Source organism: Rattus norvegicus, chromosome 9, assembly GCF_021556685.1.
Source record: "Rattus norvegicus strain SHRSP/BbbUtx chromosome 9, alternate assembly SHRSP_T2T, whole genome shotgun sequence".
Taxonomy (NCBI): domain Eukaryota; kingdom Metazoa; phylum Chordata; class Mammalia; order Rodentia; family Muridae; genus Rattus; species Rattus norvegicus.
In genome coordinates, this window is record NC_141542.1 from 27559011 (window position 1) to 27586448 (window position 27438).

The 27438-nt window shown below is 46.9% G+C and overlaps 2 long non-coding RNA genes across 2 annotated transcripts; one reads left to right on the top strand and one right to left on the bottom strand.

Annotated features, from left to right (window-relative positions):
* Positions 1–7562: 7562 nt before the first annotated feature.
* On the bottom strand, positions 7563–9218 carry LOC102548200 (uncharacterized). The gene is made up of 3 exons (XR_015629935.1): positions 9075–9218; positions 8563–8678; positions 7563–7983 (listed from the first exon to the last, which is right to left on the bottom strand). It is a non-coding gene; the product is annotated as an uncharacterized LOC102548200 (long non-coding RNA).
* A 6306-nt stretch (positions 9219–15524) lies between these two features.
* On the top strand, positions 15525–22614 carry LOC148003611 (uncharacterized). Its single transcript, XR_015629018.1, has 2 exons — positions 15525–16058; positions 18625–22614. It is a non-coding gene; the product is annotated as an uncharacterized LOC148003611 (long non-coding RNA).
* Positions 22615–27438: the final 4824 nt, after the last annotated feature.

Sequence of the window (27438 nt, forward strand, 5' to 3'; positions counted from 1 at the left end):
TGGCACTTAACATTACAATAGACAACAAAGGAGCAAATGTCAACCCCTCCTACCTTCTCTCCTCTCCTTCCCACTTCTCACCCAGCTTCTTTTCTTTGTTTCCACTCAACTTCTTTCTCTGCCTCCCATTCTGTTTCCAAGATCTTGATCCCACATTATGCAAGATTGAAACTCCAGACTTTGCAAAGTGAACCAAAAGAAGGAGGTTACAAGAGTCTGGAAGAACAAGAGTCTCTTTATCACAGCCATTTACGTCATTGCAAATCCATGCCTATCATGCACAAAAAATATGGTTCCTTAGGAACATCCTGAATGAGGAGTGGAAAGAAATTGGCTTTAGGTCTTTGATACAGAACTCCCATCTATACAATAAGCAATAACACCCTTTACTGAGGGTCATCATGAGGATTATATAAACCACCATATGTAATGTTCCTGCTGCAACTGCAGACAGAGAAAGAGGTTAGTTCCCTCCTGTGGTTCCTCAGGTGTAAATGGGGTGATGATGTATGTCTTGCTCACCTCACAGGGTCTCTCTAGGATTCAAATTAACAAATGCACAGGACAGACCTTTATATGCTGCAAAAACACCCGCTGATCACCCGTGGGGGAAGTGTACCTCAATGAATACAGAAACTTGACCCTAGTTCTATTTGTACACAATACGTTGTTATAACAGCGTTCATAAGTAGCTAATACATTTGTGGGGCAATTATAAGGATGCAAAAATATATCCTTTTCCTTCCCCATATCACCAAAATAACATACATTTTTCAGCAAAGCAAATTCTGCCTCAAATTCACAGTAAAGGATTTTGTTATCTAATCCATATCTAGAGAAATAAGGCAAATGAAGCTTTAGCTCAGTGGTATGTGCCTCTCTCTCTCTCTCTCTCTCTCTCTCTCTCTCTCTCTCTCTCACACACACACACACACACACACACACACAGACAGACAGACAGACACACACACACACACACACACACACACACACACACACACACACAATATCTCAGGTAGCCTAAGCTGGCACGACCTTTCAATTCTATCTTCCAAATGCTAATACTGCAAATGTGTGTCACCATGCATTGCTGGGAATTGAACTCAGTGCCTTGTGTATGCTAGACCAGTGCTCTAAGAGCCAAGCTGTAAACCCATTCAATCATAGCTGTCAAAGAGGGGTTCCTATGCCTCAGAACTATGAAGAGTTACCTACTTCAAAAGGCAGAAGAGCAGAGCACTGTGTTCCTTACTGGTTCATCCTCAACTCAGCCTTCTCAGTCTATACTGAAGCATGAGAAAGTCAAAGGTATAAGGACAACGTGGGGGCTGAGAGAGGAAGAGACATGGTTCTCCTGTGTCTGTTCTAGTTTGATTTATATTACTTTGATAATAACATTCTGACTAAAATCACCTTGTGGGAAAGGGGTCTTTATTGAGCTTACAGTTTCAGGGTAGACACAGTCATGGTAGCAAAGGGTTAAGGCAGAAACTTAAAGCATCATATCCACAGTCAAGAGCAGAGAGAAAGAAACACACCTATGCTCTCTCCTGGCTGGGCCACTCATGCTCAGCAATTTTTTTTTCATGTACACAACCCAGGAGCATCTGCCTAAGGAATGATGCCGCTCACTGTGGGCTGGATCTTCTCACATCAATCAACAAACAAGGTAACCCCCCAAAGACATGCCTACAGGCTCACCTGATCTAGGAAATTCATCAATGTAGGTGCTCTTCCCAGGTGATTCTAGGATTCTAAGTTCTAGTAAGTTAACAGTTTAAAACTAACAAGCCCTGTGCAGAACATGGCCTCCCTGCATTTAGATACCTAGGAACAAGAAAATGAAGAAAGTGATGGTAGTGCAGAATAAAGCATCAACAGGAGATCCTGGTCCTCTGTGAGATAGGGGATGTCTGTCTCCAAATACCACCACCTCATTCTAATCTTCAAGGTAACAGTGGTTGGAGAAGGGATCTTTGGGAAGTCTGAAGTAGGGTAACATTTGAGTGACAAGTGGATGAGGCAAAAAGTCTCTTCTGAGGGAAGAATATTCCAGACTGAAGGCACAGTCAGTGCAAAGCCCCTAAGACAGTGTGTAAAGCGTTTAAAAAAAAAAAAAAAAAGCAGAGACTAAAATGGCAAGAGGAAGTCAGCCAGGAGGAAGTCAACCTGGAGGGAAGGAAGGAAGTCAGCCTGGAGGAAGTCATCCAGGAAGAAGTCAGCATGGAGGAAATCAGTCTGGAGGAAGTCAGCATGAAGGAAATCAGCTCAGAGGAAATCAGCTTGTAGGAAATCAGTCTGGAGGAAGTCAGCATGAAGGAAATCAGCTTGGAGGAAGTCAGCCTGGAGGAAGTCAGCTCGGAGGAAGTCAGCCAGGAGGAAGTCAGCCAGGAGGAAGTACGCTGAGGGAAATCAGCCTGAATGAAGTCAGCCTGGAGGAAGTAAGTCGGCTTGAAGGAAGTCAGTCAGGAGGGTTCTACTAAAAGATGAAGTCAGACAAAAGAGAAGAGGCTGGGAACAGACTTTTGGAGCCCTGCAGCCACAGGAGAAACTTGGCCTTCACTCCTGTTAAGGCTGAGGGAAGGCTCCGAGTGGAAAAGAGATCTGCTCTGACCTAGCATGTGGGTGCTGTGCTGTGGGTAGACAGAAAGTCAGCAAAGAGGCGTTCAGGGTGGTTCAGCTGGGAAAGCCTGAAGGCCTGAGTTTGAACCATGTAAAAAGAAGCACTGGTCTGTACTACTGGTGCTGAGATGAGAGGCTGAGAAGGAGACTGTCCAGGAGAATAGCCCAAGAACATGCAACTCAGCAGAACCAAGAGAGAGTCCACTCCAGAAAGTTACCTTTGCCCTTCACACAAGCACCTGCTCTCTCTCTGCCCGTCTCTCTCTCTCTGTCTCTCTGTCTCTCTGTCCCTCTGTCTCTGTCTCTGTCTCTGTCTCTGTCTCTCTCTCTCACACACACACACACCTCTCTCTCTCTCTTTCTCTCTCTCTCTCACACACACACACACACACACTATAATAATAAATACAAACAAACAAATGAATTTTTAGAAGACAATCGGCAAGGAGATGATGGTGGTTTAGACGGGGAGGCAGCAGGAGGTGGGAGGCACACACCCAGTCTGCTCAGAGCACGGAGGAACCAGCCTGGAACTTTCCTAAGACAGAAGAGTCCAAGAGACATCAGAAAGGCCTCAAAGTTTCTGTGCCACACTATGACGACTACACTAACCACAGTGCCATGCCAGTAACTGCGGCAGGAGAGACTGGGAGAGTAGCTTCCGTGTCAGATACCATTGGCAATCAGGGTAGTGGTAGAGAAGGGGCAGTGGATCTAGGAGTTGGGAACTCAGAGGCCAGATCCAGGTGTTGAACCTGAGAATAGCAGGCTGCTCTCTTTGACTAGATGGTCACAGGGATTTCAGGTGGTCAGACCCACGGATTCTGAATTATGGGAAAGCCCATCACCCAAGAAACACCAGGTTGGTAATGAAAAAGCTCCCTGTGTTCTATAGGACAACACCCTGCCAAAAGACCCCAGGGGGGGCACTAAGGAAGCCTAACATTCGTCTCCCACCTACTGCAAGCAAGTACAAGGCACAGGAAAGTCACCCCTGAGGGCTTCATGGCAGCTGTCTGGGAACAAGCTGAGCAGTGAATGAGATGGGTTTGTTTAAGGTTTGCTCAGAAAGCACATGATTGACTAATATTCTCCAGATCCACTAACCCCAGGGTCCTGAGGACCATGAACAGATTAAGAAGCAAATCACCTGCTGATATTTACAGAACATCAGTATGCACGGGGGCCGCTGGTAGAGGGAGGAATGTTTAAGGGATGTCTCAGTCGGGCTTTGGAGAAGCAGAGCCCCAGACAACGATTAGTCAGCAAGTATGCAGAATGTGGAGCTCAAAAAGAGGCAGCAGGGGTGGGCTGGAGCAGAAAATGAGTGTGGTAACGATTTTTCCACCAGGACTAGTTTAGTTTCTCCAAAGACCTGTCTTAGTGGGTGTAAAAAACATCACCCCTGTAAAGAACACACCCAGGAGTGAGAAAACTAGACTCCTTATCTCCCAGTTCTCATGGATGAGTAGTGAGGATCTTAACTTCCAGGTACCTCCGGCCTGTGGGTAGACCTCTCTCCCGTGACCTCCATCAGAGAGCTGGAGCATTCACAGTACCAAGCTGTTGACCACGTGGCTTCCTGGACCACCTGGACTTGAAAGGAAAATTATACAAATTTAAGGTTTAAAAATATAAAACTAAAAGAGTAAGCCCCAAAAGCCACAAACTCAGGGCTAAGCCCTGCCGCCAGGAGTAGCAGGCCATAAAGATAAAGAAAAGGAATGCAAGAGAACTACTTTGCTTATCATCCGGTGTGAGTAACTGTTCTTTGTTCTGCCCCTGTGATGTTTATTTAAGCCCCTACTTGTGCTTTCCAGCCATTGCGTCCTACAGAGAGCTCTCCAGGAAACTGGCGGCCCAAGCCTAACCAGAGGTGTTTCAAATACAGATGTTTCATCAATTTTGACAAACATTTAAAAATAATCAGGACCTGAAGACCCTACCCTTCTCCTGATTTAGTAGCTCTGTTCCAGGAACCAGGGGGCCATAAAACCTTTTGGCGTCCCCTTATCTCCTGGAGCCATAAAACAATCCTATAACTTGGGTGCCTTCCCCTTTGACACCCCCCATCCCCTGGGCTCACAGCCTCTGCCTTTAAATACTCTTTGTCCCAGCCTCTCGGGCCCACAGCTCTGTCTCCTGAGTGGGATACGTGTCGGCCCGGAGATCTCTGTAATAGGTCTCCGTAATAAACCTCGCCTTTGCTTATTACATCCAAAGTGGTCTCTCTGTGTCTGGGGTCCGCGATTTCCCAAGACTTGAGTAAGGGTCTCTCTGCGTGGGATCTTTCAGACTCCCTGCTTGGGGCCTCCTGTGTTTGCTTCAGATGCCAAGGACCACTTTGTAACAGCAAGTTACAATTCCTAGCATTCCTGTAAACAGAGACATTCAAATGCTAGACTCACCCCGAGGGAAGGAGGTACACACACGTGGTGGTGTTCTCTGCTGGAGGACCAGCATCATGGCAACTTCCAATTAGTGTCAACAGTTTGTGGTGCATTGGGGAGAAGCTGTCATCACCCTGACATCTACCAAGAGTCAATTCCTGGAGTTTGGTGAGTGTTTGAGAAAGTGCCAAAACAGTGATGGCGGTTAGGTTCCGGGGCAGAAGGGTCCTCACACAGATTGACTCATAGAGTTAAAGTCCCTGTGTGGGTTTGGGTGTGAATGTGCGTGCATGTGCATGTGCCCGTGCCCATACACTGGGCGCCTGCACACGATCTCCTGATAATCCGTTCTCATTAACAAGTCCCTTTTCAACTTTATAAGACTCCAAGTTAAAGGGTTGTCATTCATCAGGCATGGATGGACTACCCCCTACACGATGCCCAGTACATTTTCTTTCTTGGCCATACTGAATGGACAGCCCACCCAACCACACCCCTCTCAGCCACACACCCCCCACACCTCCAGCCATACCCCTCCCGGCTTTGATCTGGGAGAGCAATGCCTTATGTAAAAAGCTGGGGGTTTTGAGTGACATCATTTGCCAGTGCTGATTTGCATTTGCATTTTCTTCCTGGAGACGTGTATGCTGAACACTTTGCCCCAGGCTGGTCAACTACTACTGGGGCTGTTTGGGAAGATTCTGAACCCTGGGGGGAGGCAGGACCTAATTGGAGAATGAAGGCCAACAGGTTATCCTTTGAAAGTTATCCCTTCCTTCTTGTCTCTCTCGGCTTCCTACCAGCCTCCTCCACCACACGCTCCTAGTACCATGGAGTTTGTGCAGTGCGCAAAGCCAAGCAACCCTGAAGAGGGCTCTCCACAACCAGGAGCCAACATAAATCTCTCCTCTCCTACAGTGTTTCTTACAGGAACTAGAAGCATAGCTAACAGTCAGGAAGCTGTAGTCGTTGTGGGATCCTCTCATGGAATCCCTGAATCTTGAAAATAACTATGTTCCTAATGAGACACTGCTGAGTTAGTTCCAGTGGCTTCGGGGCTGTCACTCATGAGTCAGAGAACTGGGGATTGGGTCTTTATACCCTATGTTGTCTCTCCAATACAGTTGTCACCTCCACTTCTGTTCAGCCTCCCTTCCCAGCTCAAACAGCCACAGCTCCTCGGTGATCAGGATCAGCAGTCAGGACTGGCCACATCATTTGAATTAAATTTGCAATGATTGGCTTTTGAGCATTTTGCTTTTGTGATTAGGCTGAGGGGTATTCATAGGTCAATTCTGTGATCCTGATTTGACCAAAGTACCCTCCACCAACAAGTCACATGGCCTAAAGATGGCTACTCAGCCTGCCCTAAGCCAGTCTGAATGGGAGATGATAATGGTGAATCTCAGGCAAGCATTCTAGGTTAACTAGAACGAAGACTGACAGGCTTGTAGGTTCCATCAAAAACTTATCCTGTGAGGTTCTGGGGAAAGAGGAAAGATGTGTGTGTGTGTGTGTGTGTGTGTGTGTGTGTGTGTGTGTGTGTAGATAGATATATAGATACATAGATACACACACACACATATATAGAGAGAGATACATAGATATATAAAGAAATACATAGATGCATAAGATAGATACATAGATATATAGATACACACACATATATATACATATGTATAGAGAGATACATAGATATATAAAGAGATACATAGATGCATAAGATAGATACATAGATACATAGATGATAGACAGATACATAGATAGATGTTTATGATGTCAGTTCTGGTGTGGCATGCACACTAACAAACCCAGTGTCAGGGTAGCAAAAACAGTCAGATCCTTGGTCTACCCTACTCAGAGAGTAGGCTAGTGGGAGACCCTTTCATAAAATAAAAACCAAGCAAAAAAAAAAAAATACCAAGACAAGAGACTGGTTGTTGCACATGCACACCTGCACACACAAGTGCACGCACACTCATAGAAGCACATGGACATGCAAACAAACTTGACCTCGAAAGATGGCCCACTGGTTAAGAGTGCTTACAGCTCTCCCCCGGGACCTGAGTTAAGTCCTTAGCACCTGTATGGGGTGTCTCACAGCTGTCTATTACTCTGGCTCCAGGGTATCCCACACCTTCTTAAGCCTTCCATGGCTACATGCATACATGTAGCATATTCTCTCTCTCTCTCTCTCTCTCTCTCTCTCTCTCTCTCTGTCACTCACTGTCTCTCTGTCTGTCTCTCTCACATAACAAATACGTAAAATAATAAAATTGAATATTTAAAACATGCAAGTAAAATATTAAATAAATTATCAAGTAAATATAAAAAGTGTGTGAATGGCTCAGAACAGAAGAAGGTCTGAGTTCAAGGCTCATTCCATCTTTGCGATGCCCACGACCCCTTCGCTTATCCCACCATGTTTCCTCTGTGACGGTGGCTGGTGCCCACTCTCTTGGGTACGCATCTTTCCACCCATGGGGGATGGGTAACGCTGTTCTCATCCCCCGTTTCACAGATAGGCAGAGAGGGGTTCAGAGAACAAACTTTTACTTATTAATTTATTGTGCTATGGTCACAAAACCAGCAAGCGGGAACACCGAGCGCCAAAGTCACCACCACCCACTGACGTGGAAGCTTCTGGTTTCTTTGGAAAGTCAGTTGTGCTGAAGGATGTTTTCCTGAAGCAGACGCCAGCAAAAGGGCGTTTTGCTAAAGCAAACACGCGAAAGGACGCATGACGTTAAGAAGGACCCGACAGACGGTGGATGACAGTGCTGGGTGGTATTGGTACTCCTTGCCATTCCTTACTGGTCATCATTTGTCATGACCTCATGTCAGAAACGCACCAAAGACTTCTGAGAGTGTCCTGGCAGTTGCTTGGAGCTTCATGGACTCGGGCTGATTGGCAGATCGATATCAGCTGATGTGGAGTTCTCCTAAGACATGCTCTCATGGTGAGGCGAGACTGGTGGGAGGATAAGTGATGTTTGGAGGAGGCATGGACAGTGACGACACAGCTAGCATCACGAGGTTTCATTGGCCTTGCATCTTTGCTGATCTTTACTTTGTTAAAAGAGGCACCATAGAGAACTTCTCCTGGCATCGCTACTGGTCCTAGTGGCTCCTGCTGACCCATGCTGTCGATTGGTGAAGACCTGGTTGTTTCTGCTGGGTCCGCCATTTCTACTGACTCGGGCTTGCTGTCCTGACACTACTGAACTGGACCACTGGTATCCCAGCAAAGCAGATTGATTTGTTCCCCCCCCCCCAAAAAAAAACTATTGCTAAACAGGTCCACTTCCTCCGTATGCTAATAACCTCTCTTTTCTACTACTTCTCTTGGATGGTGGACTAGAAGAGAGGTGAAAGCATTTAAGAACACTTTTTTTTTTTGGTTCTTTTTTTCGGAGCTGGGGACCGAACCCAGGGCCTTGCGCTTCCTAGGTAAGCGCTCTACCACTGAGCTAAATCCCCAGCCCCTTAAGAACACTTATTAAAAGTAGGATTTGAAAACTCTGAGCCAACAACCCATCCTTCTGCTGACCTGCCATTCCCCTGCCATGGTGCCGCTGGAGCTGCGGCGGCAGGCCAAGCTCCTGAAGGCTCCATTCTATCTGTGGATCAGCAGGTGCTCCATGGGAACACCAGCCTCTGTTCAAACTGTGGAAAGCAGAACAATGTGTTAGGTGTCTGATGAGAGGGACGTGAAAAAGACCAAGCAGAATGAAAGCCAGCAATGGAGATACAGTGTAGGTACATGGAGTTTTCACAGAGAACCTGCATCAGCTCTGTAGCAACATAAGGGAAAGGCCAGGAAAAAAAATGTATATTTACTAGTGAGACATTAAAAAACCCAAATTGGCCAAGGAGAAGTAGGGACTGAGCAGGCCAATGAGAGCAGAGGAGACTAGAGGATGATTAAAACCCAGAGTTATAAAAGGTACCAGGAACAGATGGTTTCACAGCTGAGCTCTGTGTAACCTTTAAAGAACAAATAACCCTGGTGTTGGTTAAACTCTTCCAAACCACAGGGAAAGGCAGAACATGGCGGCTCACCTGAGGTGACCAGCCACACCTCAGAACCAGAACCTGAAACAGGTCTCTTAGGGAGACTCAACGGTAAACTGGTAGTCCTCATGAAGGCTCACGTGAAGCTTGAGCGTTAAACACTGGCAAATGGGATCTGGCAAAACGCTGGCTGGCTCGAGTGGGTTTTATCCTAGGAGCACACAGGTTTATAATAGAAAGACAATTGATGTAGTTCATTACATCAACACATTCAGTGAAGTAAAAAAATCTGCAACACAAAAAGAGAATGATTTTATTATTTCGAACAAAATTCAGAGTGTCCTCCACAGACAAGCTCCCATGTGGGTTGTCCAATTCCAAGAGGTCAGTCCCGGACAGCTGCAGATATGAGCAACACCAAATGGACTCAGTAGACACTGTGTGTGTGTATGTGTGTGTGTGTGTGTGTGTGTGTGTGTGTGTGTGTGTACACGTGCACATAGTATAATAATTATAGAAAGGGGGCTCATAATAATTATAGAAACATGGCTCAGTGGGAGGAGCACTGCCTGCCCTTACAAAGGACCCCAGTTCTGCTCCCAGCACCCACATGGCAGCTCACAACCATGGTGTCTGATTCCAAGGGATCTGTCACCACCTCTTTTGACCTCCTCAAGCATCAGTGCAAACATGCAGGCTAACGCCTATGCACAGAAAGCAAGAATAAAGAAGTCTTTAAAACAATAATTATTAAAGAAGAGAAAGTCATAAGTTTGGGAGGAGGACATAGGAAAAGGTAGAGGGGGTGAATAGGGGCATGAAGTTATTTAAAAAATGATTTTTTTAAGTATAGAGTGTGAAGCCAGCTTCTAAACTCTAGGGACTATAGCCATGACTGAAATAGACAATCTTCCCCCAAATGTTAACACTCCCTCCTAGGACGGTTAGCATGCATATGACTCAAGAGGTTGGGTCCAGTGATTTGCCTCGGTGGATAAAGGTGCCTTCCACCAGCCCGGAGGTGATGGGACACACCTTTAATCCTAGCTTTCAGAAAGCAGAGGCGCGTGAGTTCAAGGCCAGCCTGATCTACAGAGCAGGTTCCAGAACAGTCCAGGCTACACAGGAAAAACCCGGTCTCAAACAAACAAACAAACAAACAAACAAAAAAACAGAAAGTAAAAAACAAACAAACAACAACAAAAGGTGCCTCTGACCAAGCCTGAAGACCTGAGTTCAATTCCCCAGGACTTACACTGTGCAAGGGAAACAACTTTCGAAAATTGTTGTCTGACATCCACATAGATACGACTAAAATAAAATAGTATGGATTAAAAAAAGAAAAGACTCAGGAAGCTCACAAGACGTAGAAGGCTCAAGAAGGGCTCGAAACTTATGAAGTTCACAAGCCCCCTCCCCAGATTATAACATCGGGAAGTACTTATTAGAGGAGAGAAGATTTTTTTAGTGTAGGAACTATGTAGTGTAGGTTAAGTGAGGAACTATGGGGTTGCACCCTATATTGGACTGGATCGTTGGTTGATGTAGCTTCCTTTAAGTCACCCAACTCATAGCATCACTAAACGTACAGGCTTACCAAGCTAGATTTGGATGGAATCGTGTCTTTGGTCTAATGTCAGTGGATAGATATTTGTTCACGTCTCCCTAGGGGAAGAGAAAGGAGGGAATCGTAGAAAATGAAGGCTGGATTCTAATAAGAGAGAAAGGCCATAGACCAGATGCAGAAGGGAGCTACCTGTCATTTTAGTTGCGTAAGATAAGGGGAAGCAAGCCGAGCTTGCTTTGAGTTGGCAGAGTTGGCAGAACTTTCCCCCAATGAGTAAAGATTACAAGGGACCAATCACTACGTCAGTAGGCGGGACTTCCGGGTCGAGAAGAGGAAGGGGGAAGTCAGGGAAAGGGTCGGCCCTTCTGGACAGCAGAGAGCATAGAGGACAGAATGTAGAGGCTGTCCACTACTCGATGATTTTTAACATAGATTATTTTACAAAAATTAGGATGCTAAGTTCTGCGCCCCGCGACTGTGTTATCTGTTGATTCTAAACCAAGATCGTGTGTTTTCCTTCACACGACTCAGCTGGGTTCCAGAGAAAGGTACGGCGGCAGAGCTTGGTGTGGAAGGGTGCATCCCAGCCGCCCACAAGAATTTGGAAGCACGGGGGCACGCGTGGCAACAACCAGCTATGGGAACTTAGTAAACTGGGAGAAAAGAGCAATTTCAGAGCTCTGAATCAGAGAGTCTGCCAGGCTGAGAACGGCTTAGCCTGTCTGCCAGTGCCTAGCCAGTGATAGCATGGGAGCCTTTTTTTATATTTCACACTACAGGGGAGGATGTCTTAGTTAGGGTTTTACTGCTGTGAACAGACACCATGACCAAGACAACTCTTATAAGAATGACATTTATTGGGGCTGGGGATTTAGCTCAGTGGTAGAGCGTTTACCTAGGAAGCGCAAGGCCCTGGGTTCGGTCCCCAGCTCCGAAAAAAAAGAACCAAAAAAAAAAAAAAAAAAGAATGACATTTATTGGGGCAGGCTTACAGGTTCCAAAGTTCAATCCATCATCATCAAGGGAGGAGCATAGCGGTGACCAGGCAGACGTGGGGCTGGAGAAGCTGAGAGTTCTACCTTTTGTTCCAAAGGCAGCTAGGATAAGGGTCTTAAAGCCCACAGTAGCACACTTCTCCAACAGGGATACACCCACTCTTACAAGGCCACACCCCTTAATAATGCTACTCCCTGGACCAAGCATATTCAAACCACCACAGGTGGGAAGTTAGAATGTAGAGGAAGTGTTCAGGGAATGTGTCACTGGAAAGAAAGAAGTGAAGCAAGTGAGCGGGATTGTCACATATGACAGTCTCACCAAACCCCTATGGGACAGTAGGGTCAACACCCAAAGAGGTTGCCAGTAGGAGGTACTGCTTCTCTGGCTCCAGACCCTGCCACACCCCAGTTATCTCTCCACCCTAGGCAGGCAACATATGACAAGCCAGCTGGATGACCTTCTATCAACATTGCTAAGCTCCTCTGTAAGTCCAAGATCCAGCAGAACCTCCAATCCCACAACTGACACTGGAGGGCGATACACAGTGAAAAAAAAGTTTCTCTTCTAGGGCAACCCCACACCTGAAAGCACACAGCTGAACTGGCTGCTACCACAATGATTACATTCCTTGCTTCCTTTGTTTCTGTAACAAAATGCCTGACAAGAAGAAACTTATGAAAGGAGAGGTTAGGTTCAACTCCCGGTTCAAGGGGATACAGTCCACCAGGGAAGGGAGGGCTTGGCAGCAGGAGCACCAGGCAGCTGTCACGGCGCATCTGCACCAGGAAGCAGAGGAAGATGGATACTGGTACTCAGCTCACCTTCTCTTTGATTGATCCAGGACCCTGGTCCATGGAACAGTGATGCCTACACTTATGACGTATACCCTAGCCCAATTTCTTTCTTTTTTTTTTTTTTTTGGTTCTTTTTTTCAGTGACTCAGCTGTTTAAGTCATTCATCCTTCTAGAAGAGGCTCCAATATGTTCACTGTCTCCCCAAGAGGCAGATGGACCATGGGGTGCTGGCTGGGATGAATAGACTTTGTTCAGGTCTCCCTGAGAGAAAGAGTAGAACACCATCACGGCACATTCTAGAGGAGATCCATCATCTCCAGCTGGTTGCCACATCAGTAGTAAGACCACGATGCCCAGGGTCTGTCTCCTTGCTCCACAGTCTGAGGACAGCCTTCAAAAAGAATCCTCGGCTCCAGGGTGCAGCAGTAGCGAGCTGGAAAAACTGCAAGAAGTTCTTCAAGCTTGCTGAGCCTGAGGATTTGCTCTATAAAAGTGAAACGTTAACATCCAGCCGAGGTCATTAAGAGGATTGGACAGAGATAATAGTCCAGGCAGGACCACCGGTCAGAGCCACTTCTCACAGCTCAGCCCCAGATTTGCTGAAGGTCCTTGAGGACTGGCCTTAAATGATTCTCCACCCAACTGTACCCACACTGCACACCTCCCCCTCAGCCTCCGTCAGCACGTTTCAATCCCTGTGCACACATTAATAAAACCCAATGTCCAGAGAGCACTAGAAACACCCTTCCAGTCAAAGTGAGTTTTGGAGGACTGGGGACCCTGCGTGAAGCACTTGCTCTGTAGGTGTGAGGACAAGTTCAGCTCCCAGAACCTCTGTAAATGCAGGGTGGGTCTGAAGCCCCACCTGTAATCCCAGACCTTGAGCTGCAGAGACAGGGGAATCCCCGAGAGCAAGGTGGCTAGCCTAATTGTGAACCCAGTAAGAGGTCCTGCCTCAGTAAAATAGGTGGGCAGTGATTGAGGAAGGGACCTCATGTCAACTTTGAGACTTCTGGCTCACATACACGTGAACCAACACATATGTGAACATGCAAGCACATGTGCACATACACCACATACATGTGCAAAAAAATTAAGTGTGGTTTGGCGACTTGCTAAACAGGCAGAGTATGGATCACAGGGGACCGTCTGTGGGTGGGAATGGGGAGTGTGTTTTGTCCGGTTTAAGTTACTGCAGAATGACCAGGGGTGGCTCACAGAGAGATTGGTCTCCACCGGGGCATGTGGGGAAGTGGGGCTACTTTCCCAGGCAGGTAGTTTAATCATCTTTATCAAGGAGGCAGGAGGGATGAAGCAGAGCCCAAATCATCATTGTTAAGGAACCAAACATCTCCTGTGCTAGCTGGAGTAAGGGACACTCATTGTATAGCTCACACAGCCCCATGCATCTCATGTGCCATTGTGGACCCGAAGAACACATGTCTAATGTTGGTATCATATGAAATCATGTTCTACAGGAACCACTGGGCACTAGGAAGCAGGCCAGCTGCCTGGATCACCCTGTTGTTAACTTGGTTTTGTTTCATTTCTCTCCACATGGATCAGTAGCACCAACAGCTGGGATACATAACAGTGGGCACCAACAGCTGGAACATGTGACAGTAGCACCAACAGCTGGAACATGTAATAGTAGTATCAGCAGCTGGAACATGTAACAGTGAGCACCAACAGCTGGAACATGTAACAGTGGGCACCAACAGCTGGAACATGTAATAGTAGTATCAGCAGCTGGAACATGTAACAGTGAGCACCAACACCTGGAACATGTAACAGTGAGCACTAACAGCTGGAACATGTAACAGTGAGCACTAACAGCTGGAACATGTAACAGTAGCACCAACAGCTGGAACATGTAACAATGAGCACCAAAAGCTAGAACATGTAACAGTGAGCACTAACAGCTGGAACATGTGACAGTAGCGCCAACACCTGGAACATGTAACAGTGAGCACTAACAGCTGGAACATGTAACAGTAGCACCAACAGCTGGAAACCTCTGGAGCCAGAGTCACTATGATATGATACCTAGTCTCTCTATGTTTTTTTTTTTAATTGTTTTATTTTTGTGGCCATTTTATTCAGCCTTGAGCTGACCTTGAACCTGTTTGTGTAGCTGAGAATAACCGTGAACATCTCTCTCTGCCTACATTCACCCTCCAAGATTGAGGATTATGCTTTCTGTGGTGTCAGGGATCCCTCCATCTAGTGCACCCCAGGCAAGCACTCCACCAATTGCACACCCAGCCATGTTTGCCTTGCCTGAACATCCATTCCCAGCCATATCCAGATGTTACCTACATTACTTCCCAAGGATAGTTCCAGAAGCCTTCTCCGCAGTATCCAGTGAGGAAATGGGGCCTGGCTGAGATGTGCTGGGTCCAGGTCACTCAGTATCTATACCTTCAGGCCATCAGCCATGATGCCTGACTCACTTAAAGATGGCTTCACTTTACCCATTCAAGGAAGCCAGCCTGAGAGAAACTAGGGGGAAAGTTTGACCACATAGTCTGGAGAAGTGAATCTGCCACCAGAGGCCACGTGATCTGGGGCAGATTGTTCCTCTTCTTCATGGCCTGACTTGCACACAAAAGAGACAGGCTATGTAGATAACGCAGAGACAACCTCTTTCACAAAGTTACAAAGCATTAGTTACTTCGCCTGTCTTTAGCAGGCAACTTTGACTGACCCCTGACTTACAGTGTTTACTGCCTGTGGGTTAGAACAGTTCTTTTACCTCTTGTTTTGTCACCGTGGATGAGTCCCTTTTCTGAGCCTCAGTTTCCTCATCTGCAGAACGGGTCTGATGGTGAAAAGAAAATTATACGAATTCTAGGTTTATAAATATAAAAATTAAAAAAAATAAACCCCAAAAGGCCACAGACCCAGGGCTAAGCCCTACAGCCAAGACTAGCAGGCCATAAAGATAAAGGAGCACAGGAAACACTGTTCAGGCAGGACTGACAAGCCATAAAGAAAAAGAATGCAAGATCCAGCTCAGGCTATCGAGGACTGAGCCATAAACCATCCACAGACATCCCCCCAGCTTACTCAGAGTCATACTTTAACCAGATGTCCTCCAGACCCTGATAAGCCCCTACTTGTGCTTTTCAGCCATTGTGTCCTACAGAGAGCATTCCAAGAAACCGGACAGCCCAAGCCTAACCAGAGGTGTTTCAAATACAAATGCTCCATCAATTTTGACAAACTTTTAAAAATAATGAGGACCTGAAGACCCTACCCTTCTCCTGATTTAGTAGCTCTGTTCCAGGAACCTGGGGGCCATAAAACCTTCTGGCGTCCCCTTATCTCCTGGAGCCATAAAACAATCTTGTAACTTGTGGTACATTCCCCTTTGACATCCCCCATCCCCTGGTGCTCACAGCCTCTGCCTTTAAATACTCTTTTTCCCAGCCTCTCGGGGCCGACACCTCTGTCTCCTGCGCGGGATACGTGTCGGCCCGGAGATCTCTGTAATAGGTCTCCGTAATAAACCTCGCCTTTGCTTATTACATCCAAAATGGTCTCTCTGTGTCTGGGGTCCGCGATTTCCCAAGACTTGAGTAAGGGTCTCTCTGCGTGGGATCTTTCATATTTATGGGGGCTCGTCCGGGATCTGCGCGACTACCCCAGACTCCGAAGACCCCTTGGAGGTGAGTTGGATGTTTGTCTGAGTGTTTCTGTGTGAGCGGCGCCGCAATTGTCAGTCTGTGTCTGTCTCTGTTTTGGTTCCGCCGTGTGTGTATATATGTGTGTCTTAGTACTGGTCAGTGTTAAGAGGGCAGATGGGTATTCCTGCCCTGTGTTAAGAGGGCAGATGGGTGTTCCTGCCTTGTGCTAAGAGGGTGGATGTGTATTCCTGCCCTGTGCTAGGAGGGTGGATGTGTATTCCTGCCCTGTAGGAGAGTGGATGTGTATCCCCACTCAGTGCAGCTGCCTTTGTGGTCCGTGAGGACCCCCTGGCTGCGGAAGGGGGGACGCCCCGGGCCCGCAAGGCTGCAGCCCCTGGAAGACGTTCCACGGGCGGAGAACAGTCGGGAGAGCCCGGCTATGGACAGTCAGGAGGACCTGACTCTGGTTTTCTGGAACAAAGGAGATGGAATGCTCCTTTTACCTAGGCGGGAGGGGATGAAGAATCCCACTCCATCAGAGGTCGAGTTCGGCTGCCTATTTAAATATAGGCACGGACAAGTGTGCTTAGTCGTTAGGACAAGAGGACACTCTGGAATCCTGTTGGGAGGTGGAATCAGATGGTCCATCTCATCCCAAAAGCAGCTAAGGTTAAGCTGCAGTTTGGGCCACGTACTGAAGGTACCAGGCATCTGTGAAAGTTGGTTATAAGATGCTTTGTCTTGATATTGTTTGTCTGGCTTGTTTTCTGTGGTATTGTCGAGTGTCTTTTTGGCTTTTGTTTCGTTTTTGAATTTTGGACTGACGACTGTGTTTGAATTTGGACTGACGACTGTGTTTAAAATCTTGGACTGATGACTGTGTTTGAAATCATGAAACTGTTTGCTTTGTTCGTCAAAGAGTTTTACTTGGTCCTCTTGGTGCTTAAGTTAAGAGTTAAAAATAATTTGCTTGAGAAAAATTGTTTTCTGCCAGGGAGTTTTGTCTTTCTCTCTTAAGCCTCCTGCCCAAGGAGAGCGGCCCCTCCCTTTACTCCCCTTGATCAGCCTAGCTGCTGTTAACAGTTGTGTAAACAGACATTAACAAAAACCTTGAGGACAAAACCTCTCGTAAAAAAAAAAGTTCCCCAGATTAGGCCTCCGGTATAAAACAAATAAAGTGAGTAAGAAACTTAATTTTATAGACCACGCTCTAGTGGCGGTGTGTTGGTTGATAGCCAACGTTAAGTTTTTAAAACATAGTGTTTTATCTGTGCTTGTGCTCCCAACACACAGTAGGGGGGAGCGAAACTAGCTGTGGAGCTGCTGCAGCGAGCATGGAGACTTCTCAAGTCTCACCCAATTTTTCTGGCTCTTCAGGAGCTGTTTAAAAGGAAAAGGCTTAAGGTAAAAAGAAACACTATAGAAAGATTTCTTAGTGAATTACTACACCTTGGTTCGCGATCTCTGGGAATCTCACGGTGGACAGCTGAGATAAGCTAAAAAAAGATTTAAATTTTGCTTGGGAACAAAGAATCTTAAAGGTGGAGTTTCAGCCGGTATGGCACTTAGTGCGTAGCTGCCTAAAAGATCAGAAATGCTGTCAATAGGCTATAAAAAAAGGGACAGGCTGTGTTAAAAATGCTACATAAAGAATAATCTAAAAAGGCTGAGAGTGAGGTGAGAGAGGACTCTAAGAAAAACAAGAACAAGAAAGGAATTTCTGCTTTTAGTGACCAGACCTTCAACTCTTGCTCACAGAAAGAGGGTGCTCATTAGGAGAAGTTCTTTAAGGAGCCTGCCTTATCTGCTGGCCCTATTCCAAGAGAGGAGTCAGTCTCCGGCATTAAATTACTTTTCTCACTGGTCATCATTAGCATGGAGAATGCCTTTGATCCTATCCCCACAGCAGCCAGTTCCTGCCCCTGTGGTAGAAATGTCCCAGGTTGGGGGACAGAGAAGCCCCTAAAATAGTTTCAAAGAATCTACAACAAACTGTAAAGAACTTTGTTTTGTTTTGCCAGTTTGAATTTAGAATTCAGGCTTTGGCTGTGGCCGAGGTCAGGATTAATGTTTTCGTTTCCATGGGCCCTTAGCCCACTGAGACAGTTTGGTAAAGGACTACTACTACAGTCCTGATATTCAGAGACATGGAGAGAGCTATAGTTTTTTTTATTAAAGGTTGGTACTATAGTATTAACAATCTCTTTATTAGATATAAGAGACAAGAAGCCCCAGGTGAACTGGTTACAATTCTTTTGTCAGCTGCTTAGTATCTAACACCCAGGTTCTACCGTCTCTCCATCCTTTTGTTATTAGTTCTTACTAGAAGCCTAGTGTCCTTCAGAGGCTGGGTTTATTGAGAGACAGAGCCACTGAGCTGGCACTAAAAAAAGGTACTCCTTAAGGGAAAATCTAAGTCCAGAGAGACAGCCGGTAACAGATAGGCTGCCCCTCTGCTCACTTTTCTGTTTCACAGACACAAGGTGTTTTTGTCCCAAGAAAGCCTCCTGGCTTAGCTGTGTGACTAAATGCTATTTGCCCTCTTCAGTGGACCTCTATTCTCAAGATTCCCTTGTTTTCTCACCATCCCATTTGAGATGCTTGTTAGTAACTGTTACAGGTCTTCTTTACCACCGAGGAAAGACGGAATCCTACTAGAGGCCAGAAAAAGTGTTCCAGAGATGGATGGAAGGCCCTCACTTCTGCCTGCTCTTTTCAGACGCCTAAAGGTAGGGAGTGCCAGGTCTGCCGCCAGGCTCCAAGGGTGGGTCTCTGAGGGGCTAAAAAATGCCCCACCAATCTGGCTAAGATAAAGAAAGGATATGAAGAAAAAGTTACAAAAATTTAAAGGGTTAAGTTAAGTTGCTGAGAGTTAGTACAAGTTACAGAGAAAGAGGTAAAAAGAACAGAAAGCTAAAAAAAAAAAGAGACAAAAAGAAGAGGAAGTTAGAGAGATAAAGAGAAATAAAAGACGAGAGAGGAACATATACTGGCCACAGTAGTTAGGGAACCTAGGAAGATAGTACCTGACAACAGAAGAGAATTCCTGACTAAAGATCAGTGTGCCTAATACGAAGAAAAAGGATATTGGGTCAGGGACTGCCCCAGAAAGAACAAGAGGGGACACTGGAGAGCCTCTTGGTGCTGGCTATACACAGAGATAGAAGGGAAGCCCGCCCAGTTGTTTTGTGGATACAGGGACCCAATGCTCTGTGCTCCTATGCCCCCCTGTGGGCCAATATCCAAAGACCTTGAGTACAAGGAGCTACTGACAACGAACAATACTTATGGACTGCCCGAAGAACAGTGGACCTTGGCGTGGGCCGGGTAACCCACTAGTTCATAGTCATCCCTGACTGCCCCCATCCCTTGCTCATGAGAAAATTGCTCTCCAAATTGGCTTGCGTGGGCTGAAATGGCTGGATGAGGCCATGTGTATACATATCTATAGACTGTATATGTGGAGCTTAAGACCTGTCTCAGTACACCAGTAACTGATGCTGGGAGTTGAATGGCTTAGTGCTTTTCTGCCTGAAACACACCGTTCCTGCCAGCCGGGCACTAACAATTATCACCCAATCCAGGACTTAAACTGTGATAGAGTGGCTGATAGAGTGTCCAAAGATGGGACCACTGGTCAGCAGCCATGGACTAGATTCTCCACCGGTTGGGGACAATCTGGTCACCTTGCTGCCCAATCCGGACCTGGAGCCACCACAGCACGAGTGTCAAACACTGACAGAAGCACATGGGTGGAGGAAAGACCTGTGCGACTGGCTGATTGACCCCTGCTGAAAGCCGAGGACCTTGTCCACAGACGGGAACAGTTCTCTTCATGAATAAAGGTCAGAGATAAGTGGGTGCTGCCATGGTGGACAACACAATGTCATCTGGGATGGCTGAACCTCTACCCCCCCAGCACATCAGCGCCACAGATGTCTTTGCCATCTCTTAGATGCCCTGATGAAGCCAACAACTGTGAGTACTATTCATTGCTCAGGATATCAGGAGGGAAGTGATTCAGTGACATGAGACAATAACAAAACAGATAAAGTGGCTATACAGGAGCCTATCCTGGTTACAGGCCTACAAGAAACAGCCACTGAGAACTAAGATCGGACTAAGGGATGGCCTCACTTAGAATGTACAACAGAAGAAAAGGCCCAAGTTGTTTAAAAGATAAAAAGACAATGACACACTTGGGGAGAAAGCTGTACCCCCCCCCCCCCAGAGAACAAACAAAAGACTCACTTTGCCAAATTAAGAAATAGACTCATTTAAGAGATAAGAAGTTTGTCCAAATAGTTAAAATATATATAATAGACTTTAAGATTTTAGCCAAGAGAGACAGTAAAAAGTATAAGATATGTCAATAAGTGAATGCTTAACAAACAAACAGGACAAAGAGACCTAGAGAGTTTAACGAAAAGTCGAAGTGAACTTCACTGAGATAAAACCAGAAAAATATGATCACAAGTATCTCCTAGTGCTTGTAGATACCTTTTCAGGAATAGATAGAAGCTTTCCTCACCAAACGAGAGACGGCCTCTACAATCATCAAGAAGATACTGGAAAAAATCTTCCCCAGGTCTGGAATGCCCAAGGTAATCTGGTCTGACAGCGGCCCTACTTTCGTTGCCAAGGTAAGCCAGGGTGTGGCCAAGTATTTAGAGGTCAATTGGAAATTACATTGTATTTACAGACCTCAAAGTTCAGGACAGGCAGAGTAAATAAATAGAACTCTAAAAGAGACCCTAAACAAATTGACCATGGAGACTGGCACAGACTGGGTGACACTCCTTTCCTCTTGCTCTCTTCAGAGCAAGAAATATCCCTTCCAAATTCAGCCTTACCCCCTTTGAGATCTTATATGGGGCCTCAGCTCCCCTGACTGTATTAGATGATGTTACTGAACCAACATGTCATAGTAATAATGATTTGTGTGCCAGGCTAAAAGACCTACAGGTGATACAGAAAGAAATCTGCTCACAGCTGACAGCAGCCTATGCCCCGGAGACCCCTGAGACATCCCATCAGTTCCAGGTCGGAAGCAGCTACACTGAGCCCAGACACTCGAGCCTCGCTGGAAAGGACCGTACCTGGTGCTGCTGACCACCCTGACAGCCGTCAATTCTCAGCCCTCACCAGCCATGTACTTACTAGCTGTTAGGGCTGAGAGCTGGGACCTAGAGGGAAATTCAGTCATGTTTGTCCTGGGTTCCATCGAGATAGGTGTGGGGATAGGCTTGATTTCTATTACAAATGATGTAACATTACATATGTTAGTACTCCTAACACTTCTTGGGATTGTGCCTCAGGGATCACAACCTATATAAGTTTAGAAGTTCTGAAAGACAGTCATGACCTTGGTGTATAGGTTCAGATAGTGTCCAGATTAGAATCCTGATGCTAAAGACTTTTTAGCTGACCTCCAAAAATACCTAACCTCCCTCTCAGAGGTAGTCCTTCAAAATAAAAAAAAATTAACCTGATATTCCTTAAAGAAGGAGCCTGTGTGCTACACTGAAAAAATGTTGCTTCTATACAGACCATTCAGGAGTAATTAAAGACTCCATAAATAAACTTAAAAAAAAGGTTAGACAAAGACAGACAGAAAAACACACAAGAGATGGTTCGAGAGCTAGTTTAGTAGATCTCCCTGGATGACTACCCTACACTCTGCTACAGCTGGGCCATTATTAATAATTTTCTTGGTTTTAGTTTTTGGCTCCTGCGTGACAAACAGGTTAATTGCTTTTGTTAAAAATTGAGTGGGTGCTGTGCGGTTGATGGTTGTGAGACAACAGTACCAGTCAGTTAAGACAACTGGTGAGACCAAATAAGACTTGATATCAAAATTCTAAGATTAGAATTATTTAATAGGAGAAGACGGGAATGAAAAGAAAATTATACGAATTCTAGGTTTATAAATATAAAAATTAAAAAAAATAAACCCCAAAAGGCCACAGACCCAGGGCTAAGCCCTACAGCCAAGACTAGCAGGCCATAAAGATAAAGGAGCACAGGAAACACTGTTCAGGCAGGACTGACAAGCCATAAAGAAAAAGAATGCAAGATCCAGCTCAGGCTATCGAGGACTGAGCCATAAACCATCCACAGACATCCCCCCAGCTTACTCAGAGTCATACTTTAACCAGATGTCCTCCAGACCCTGATAAGCCCCTACTTGTGCTTTTCAGCCATTGTGTCCTACAGAGAGCATTCCAAGAAACCGGACAGCCCAAGCCTAACCAGAGGTGTTTCAAATACAAATGCTCCATCAATTTTGACAAACTTTTAAAAATAATGAGGACCTGAAGACCCTACCCTTCTCCTGATTTAGTAGCTCTGTTCCAGGAACCTGGGGGCCATAAAACCTTCTGGCGTCCCCTTATCTCCTGGAGCCATAAAACAATCTTGTAACTTGTGGTACATTCCCCTTTGACATCCCCCATCCCCTGGTGCTCACAGCCTCTGCCTTTAAATACTCTTTTTCCCAGCCTCTCGGGGCCGACACCTCTGTCTCCTGCGCGGGATACGTGTCGGCCCGGAGATCTCTGTAATAGGTCTCCGTAATAAACCTCGCCTTTGCTTATTACATCCAAAATGGTCTCTCTGTGTCTGGGGTCCGCGATTTCCCAAGACTTGAGTAAGGGTCTCTCTGCGTGGGATCTTTCAATGGGAGAACCGAGTAAGCTCCTGTTCGCACAAGACAGAGGTCTGCAAAGAGTGTGATGACTAATTTTCATTGCCATAAATTCACTATGGAAACATATCTCTAAGAGTGTTTACAAGGACATTTCCAAAAAGGTTAGGCTGAAGGAAGAAGACCCACCCCAAAGGTGAGAGAGATGGACACACTGTGGCAGCCGCCTCACACTCCTGAGGCTCCACCACACGCTCTGTGATGGACCGCACTTTTGAAGAGTAAGCCCAAATCAGCCTTCTCTCTTGAGTTACTTCAGCCGGGCATTTTTTCCCCAGCAAGGAGAAAAGCAGCTGACAGGGTCACTCTAGCTGCGAATCAGCCGGGCTTTTTTCCCCAGCAAGGAGAAAAGCAGCTGACAGGGTCACTCTAGCTGCGAAGGGGAGTATGAAAATGTTGACCACTCCCCTCATGTCTTTGGCGACAGGCAGAGCTACGGACTCAAAACTCCACAAGAGTGGAGGCCAGGTGTGTGCAGTCCTGGTTCCCACTCAGTCTGAAGCAGGGTAGCTGCGGCGAAAAGGCTGTGAGGCTCCCAGGTACCGCTATTGAGTGTTGGGGCAGGAGCGTCAGCCCTCGTGGTACACGCTGGTCCTCCTATAGGGAGCACGCAGCCCGGTTCCTGTCCAATCCCACACTCTGGCCCCTCCCCTCCCCTCCGCCAATCCCCGGGTGCCCTGATGCTCATTTCTGTTCAGTGGCTTGTGGAACAGGCCCGCTGTGTTTGTGAGTTTTCAGAGTTTGTAAGTACCCACAGTCATGCAGAACTCTCTCTCCAGCACAGATATTTGTCAAAAATGACGCTCCAGTCAGCCATGCCACCGGAGACAGTGACAGATGTGCTCTCTGGCTCTGCTGTCCAGGCTGCTGAGGATAGATGAGGCTGCTGGCCCCCGCTGAGCTGGTTTGTGCAGGCAGAGGAAGCAGAGACCAGGCTCGAGACAAATTACAGTCAGGTCACTTGCTGTGGCCTCCTCCGGGCTAGGCCTGTCCCACACCAGCCCCACCCAGTACCTGAAACTGGTCCAGACCAGTTGTGCCCTTTGGGGGTGTGTTTGGGATGTGAGTGCGACAGCTAACGTGCCTTTGGGTTATTTCCAGTAACAATACATAACGTTTGAGCCTTTAATCCTCAGTATCCTGAGATGGGGTCTCTGAAGCTAAACAGCTCCTCCACCATCACAATGCTACAAGCAGACACCAGCTCCAAGACAGGAAAGGAGATAAGGCTGTCCCCGGTGTGGCAGCATTCCAGTCCCCAACGGCGGCTCTCCCTTCCTTCTTTCTCCAAACCAGCACTACATTGCTTTCCCCAAACTGTCTGAACCCAGTAAGTCCAGCCCAGAGGTCATTAACCTGTCCTTTCCGTATCCCGGAAAACAGCTCCTAGTCCCCCGAGATCGCGTAGATGTTTTTATAACTAGCGAAGGAAATGGACCTCATAAAGCCAAGACGTCACAGAGGCTCCCTGAGAATGCCCCTGACACAGATTGTCTGCTTCTCTCCCCACTCAAAAGAGGATGACAGGGAAGGTGTTTGTCTGAGGTCTTGCAGAAGTACCTCCCTTTCTTTGAATCTTTCTTTCTTCATCCATAAATGGAACAGCAATTGGACCCACAAACACAAAGGCCTGCCCTGCCGAGATGGCTCAGTTAGTAAAGCATTTGCTGAGCAAGCATAAAAGACCTCAGTTCGGGTCCCTAGCACCACACAAAAAAATCTGAATGTTCCCCACATCTGTGACACATGGAACTGGTGGAAGTAGGGACACTGTAATTTGTTACTTTTTTTGTTTTTTGTGGGTTTTTTTTTTTTTTTTTTGGTTCTTTTTTCCGGAGCTGGGGACCGAACCCAGGGCCTTGCGCTTCCTAGGCAAGCGCTCTACCACTGAGCTAAATCCCCAACCCCAATTTGTTACTTTTAAGAGTCATGATGTAAATATCTGTTTTCCTGTGGTCTTTGGGAGTCAAGACCCACAAAGAACCAGTGCTCTAGGGGATCTGACACCCTCTTCTGGCCTTCAGGGGTAACTGCACACACATATATATGTACACTTTAAATCTTTAAAAAAATAATAATAATAAAGGTGGAGAAAAAATTGAGGAAAACACCCAGTGTCAACCTCTGATCTCTACATTTGCACATAAACATGTGAATGTTTATGTTTGCACCAGCACGCGCGCGCGCGCGCGCACGCACGCACACACACACACACACACACACACACACACACACACACACACACACCAGCATCTGGCAGAGCAGGTGCCTGATTGAAACCACACACTGTAATTCTCTTGTTCTCAGTTTTCCAAATGGGAAGATGGGAGGGTGACGGGTCCTGCTGTGTAGGAACTTTCAGCCCAAGCCTTCTGCGTCTCAGCGGTTCCATATCCTCTTCTCTGCCCACTCCGGGGTCCGCGCACCCCCCTTCCCTTCAGTGAGCCTGGCAACTGTTTCACTCATGAGTGGGTGGGGCAGAAGGGGCCGCAGAACAGCAGGCATCGCCTCGCTTAATCACAGCAGCCAAGTGTTCCACACCAGAGACGCTGAGCTCCCGGGACCTGGCCCTTGCTACACCTACCTGACCCACCTCACTCCTTCCCCAAGAGCTCAGCTGTGGAGAGAGCAGCGGAGCAAGCGAGAGAGCGAGCGTTTGCAAAGACTGGCCATTCCAGTCTCCTGAGTCACGCTGGGACACCCACGCTGGGAAGGAATCTCTCTCACTGTTCAGGCTCTGTAAACACTTGAAAAGTCATTTTCTTTTTCGATCTGTGGGCAGGATGCCACCAAGCTCAGAAGCATCATTAAAAAGAGACCTTGACAGAATTTTTTCTTCCAGCATTTTCAGAGGCTGGAATGGACTTGGGTGTTGGCTTATGGTTCTCTGTCTCTCTCTGTCTCTCTGTCTCTCTGTCTCTGTCTCTGTCTCTCTGTCTCTCTGTGTCTCTCTCTCTGTCTCTCTCTCTCTCTCTCTCTCTCTCTCTCTCTCTCTCTCTCATGCGCGCGCGCGCTTTTTGGATAAACACATAAACCAGCCCCATCTATATTCATTAGACAGTGCGCCTTGTTCAGTACAAAATTACCCCTGTTTTGCATGATTCTCCCCTTGTGATTAATATAAATGACTTAAGTTAATTATGTTTCTGCTCATGGAAAAATGTATTTGTCAAAGAGCTAAAGCATCAATAAGGAATGCGTACTGTCATTCCAAGGAGGGCTGGATTGCAAATGGGTAACGGGGAGCCTGGGAAGGGAGTCGCCCGTCTGGGGGTGTCACCCTGATGGAGTAGGCGCGCTTCGTATTTACTAACAGCGACAAAAGCATTTTTCTTAGTTAAACACCGGTATGCCCTGATGAGATAGATTGATGTCATCATTATTAACCATAATGATACCTCAGACATCGAGAAAACAGTTTTTCTTTGAGATCCCAAGCTGAGTTACGTGGATCTAACTTCATCCAGGCCTCTCACAGGAAACGGATATTGTGTGCCTCGGTAACCTAACCTCCAACTGCCCTGGGGGGTGAACAGTTTGCAGCAGCAAGAAGCCAGCGCAGGTGGTTGGAGTACAAGAGAAGAGACTTTGATAAGACTGAGGCCCAGAGAGGGCAAAGGGCTTGCCTGGCAGCACCCAGCATCTGTGATGGCTTATGCAGATTGTCAACCCGACAGTACTTAGAATTGCTGAGGGATGAACCTCCAGGCGTGGATGTGAGGAATTTGTCTTGGTTAGGTTAACAGGGGTGGGAAGACACTCTCCATGTCGTCTGCATCATCCTAGGGACAGGGTCTAGACTGTAGGAAAGGTAGGACAGGAGCTGTGTGGCAGCATTCCTGCCTGGGTGGAGTGTGGCCAGCTGCCTCGTACCCCTGCCACTGTGTCTTCACTGCCTCGAGGAACTCGTTTTGTCACAGCAGCAGGACAGTAACTAAGACTACAGAGCTGGGTGGGGATCATGGGGCACTGGACCCCACACCCCGTATTTCCTTCTTCTAGTCTCTGCTTCTTCTTTACCACCAAGGAGCTAAAGCTTCCTTCTTCCCCTTAGGCAGGTGGCCCATGGCACTGGCAGAAGTGGGTGGTCCCTCAGAACTATGAGGACGTCTCTGGGTCCCCGACTTTCTCCAGAGAATGTGGAGTGACCACTCTGTCCCACTCACTTTGGATTTTCCCATAATCCAATACTGAGATGAGATGGGGTGTTGGTGGTCCCCATGAAAGGGGATCCCAGAACAGACGATTGGGAGGGGCCAATGATCTGAGGAGGGAGGACAGTCAGTGCAAGGGGCATTTGTGAGAGCTGCTACACTACAACCCAGGGCTCACCCCTGCTTTCTCTGTGTCACTGCATCTCTGTGTCTTGAGTTGAAATCGCTCGTTAACTAGCACATCCCCGAGCCCTTCAGGTTCCACTCCTGCAACCCCGCACCTAATCTGAACAAACTCCCAATGACCCAGAAATATCTATGAGCCACAAATCTGAGCTCACTGCTGCCATGTACCCGGGAGCTCAGTCACTGTCAGCACTGGGCTCACATGAACTTGAACACCAGGAGGACCAGGAAGGATGAGAAGCACCTCCTGTGACATCACCCTGGTCCAGATGCTCCAAATCCTACGACCACTCCCTCCTGCTCATGGACACTCTCATTCTGCCCTGATGGTCAGAATACATTTACCTGGCTTTCCTTTCCCATGGCCACTTTATTT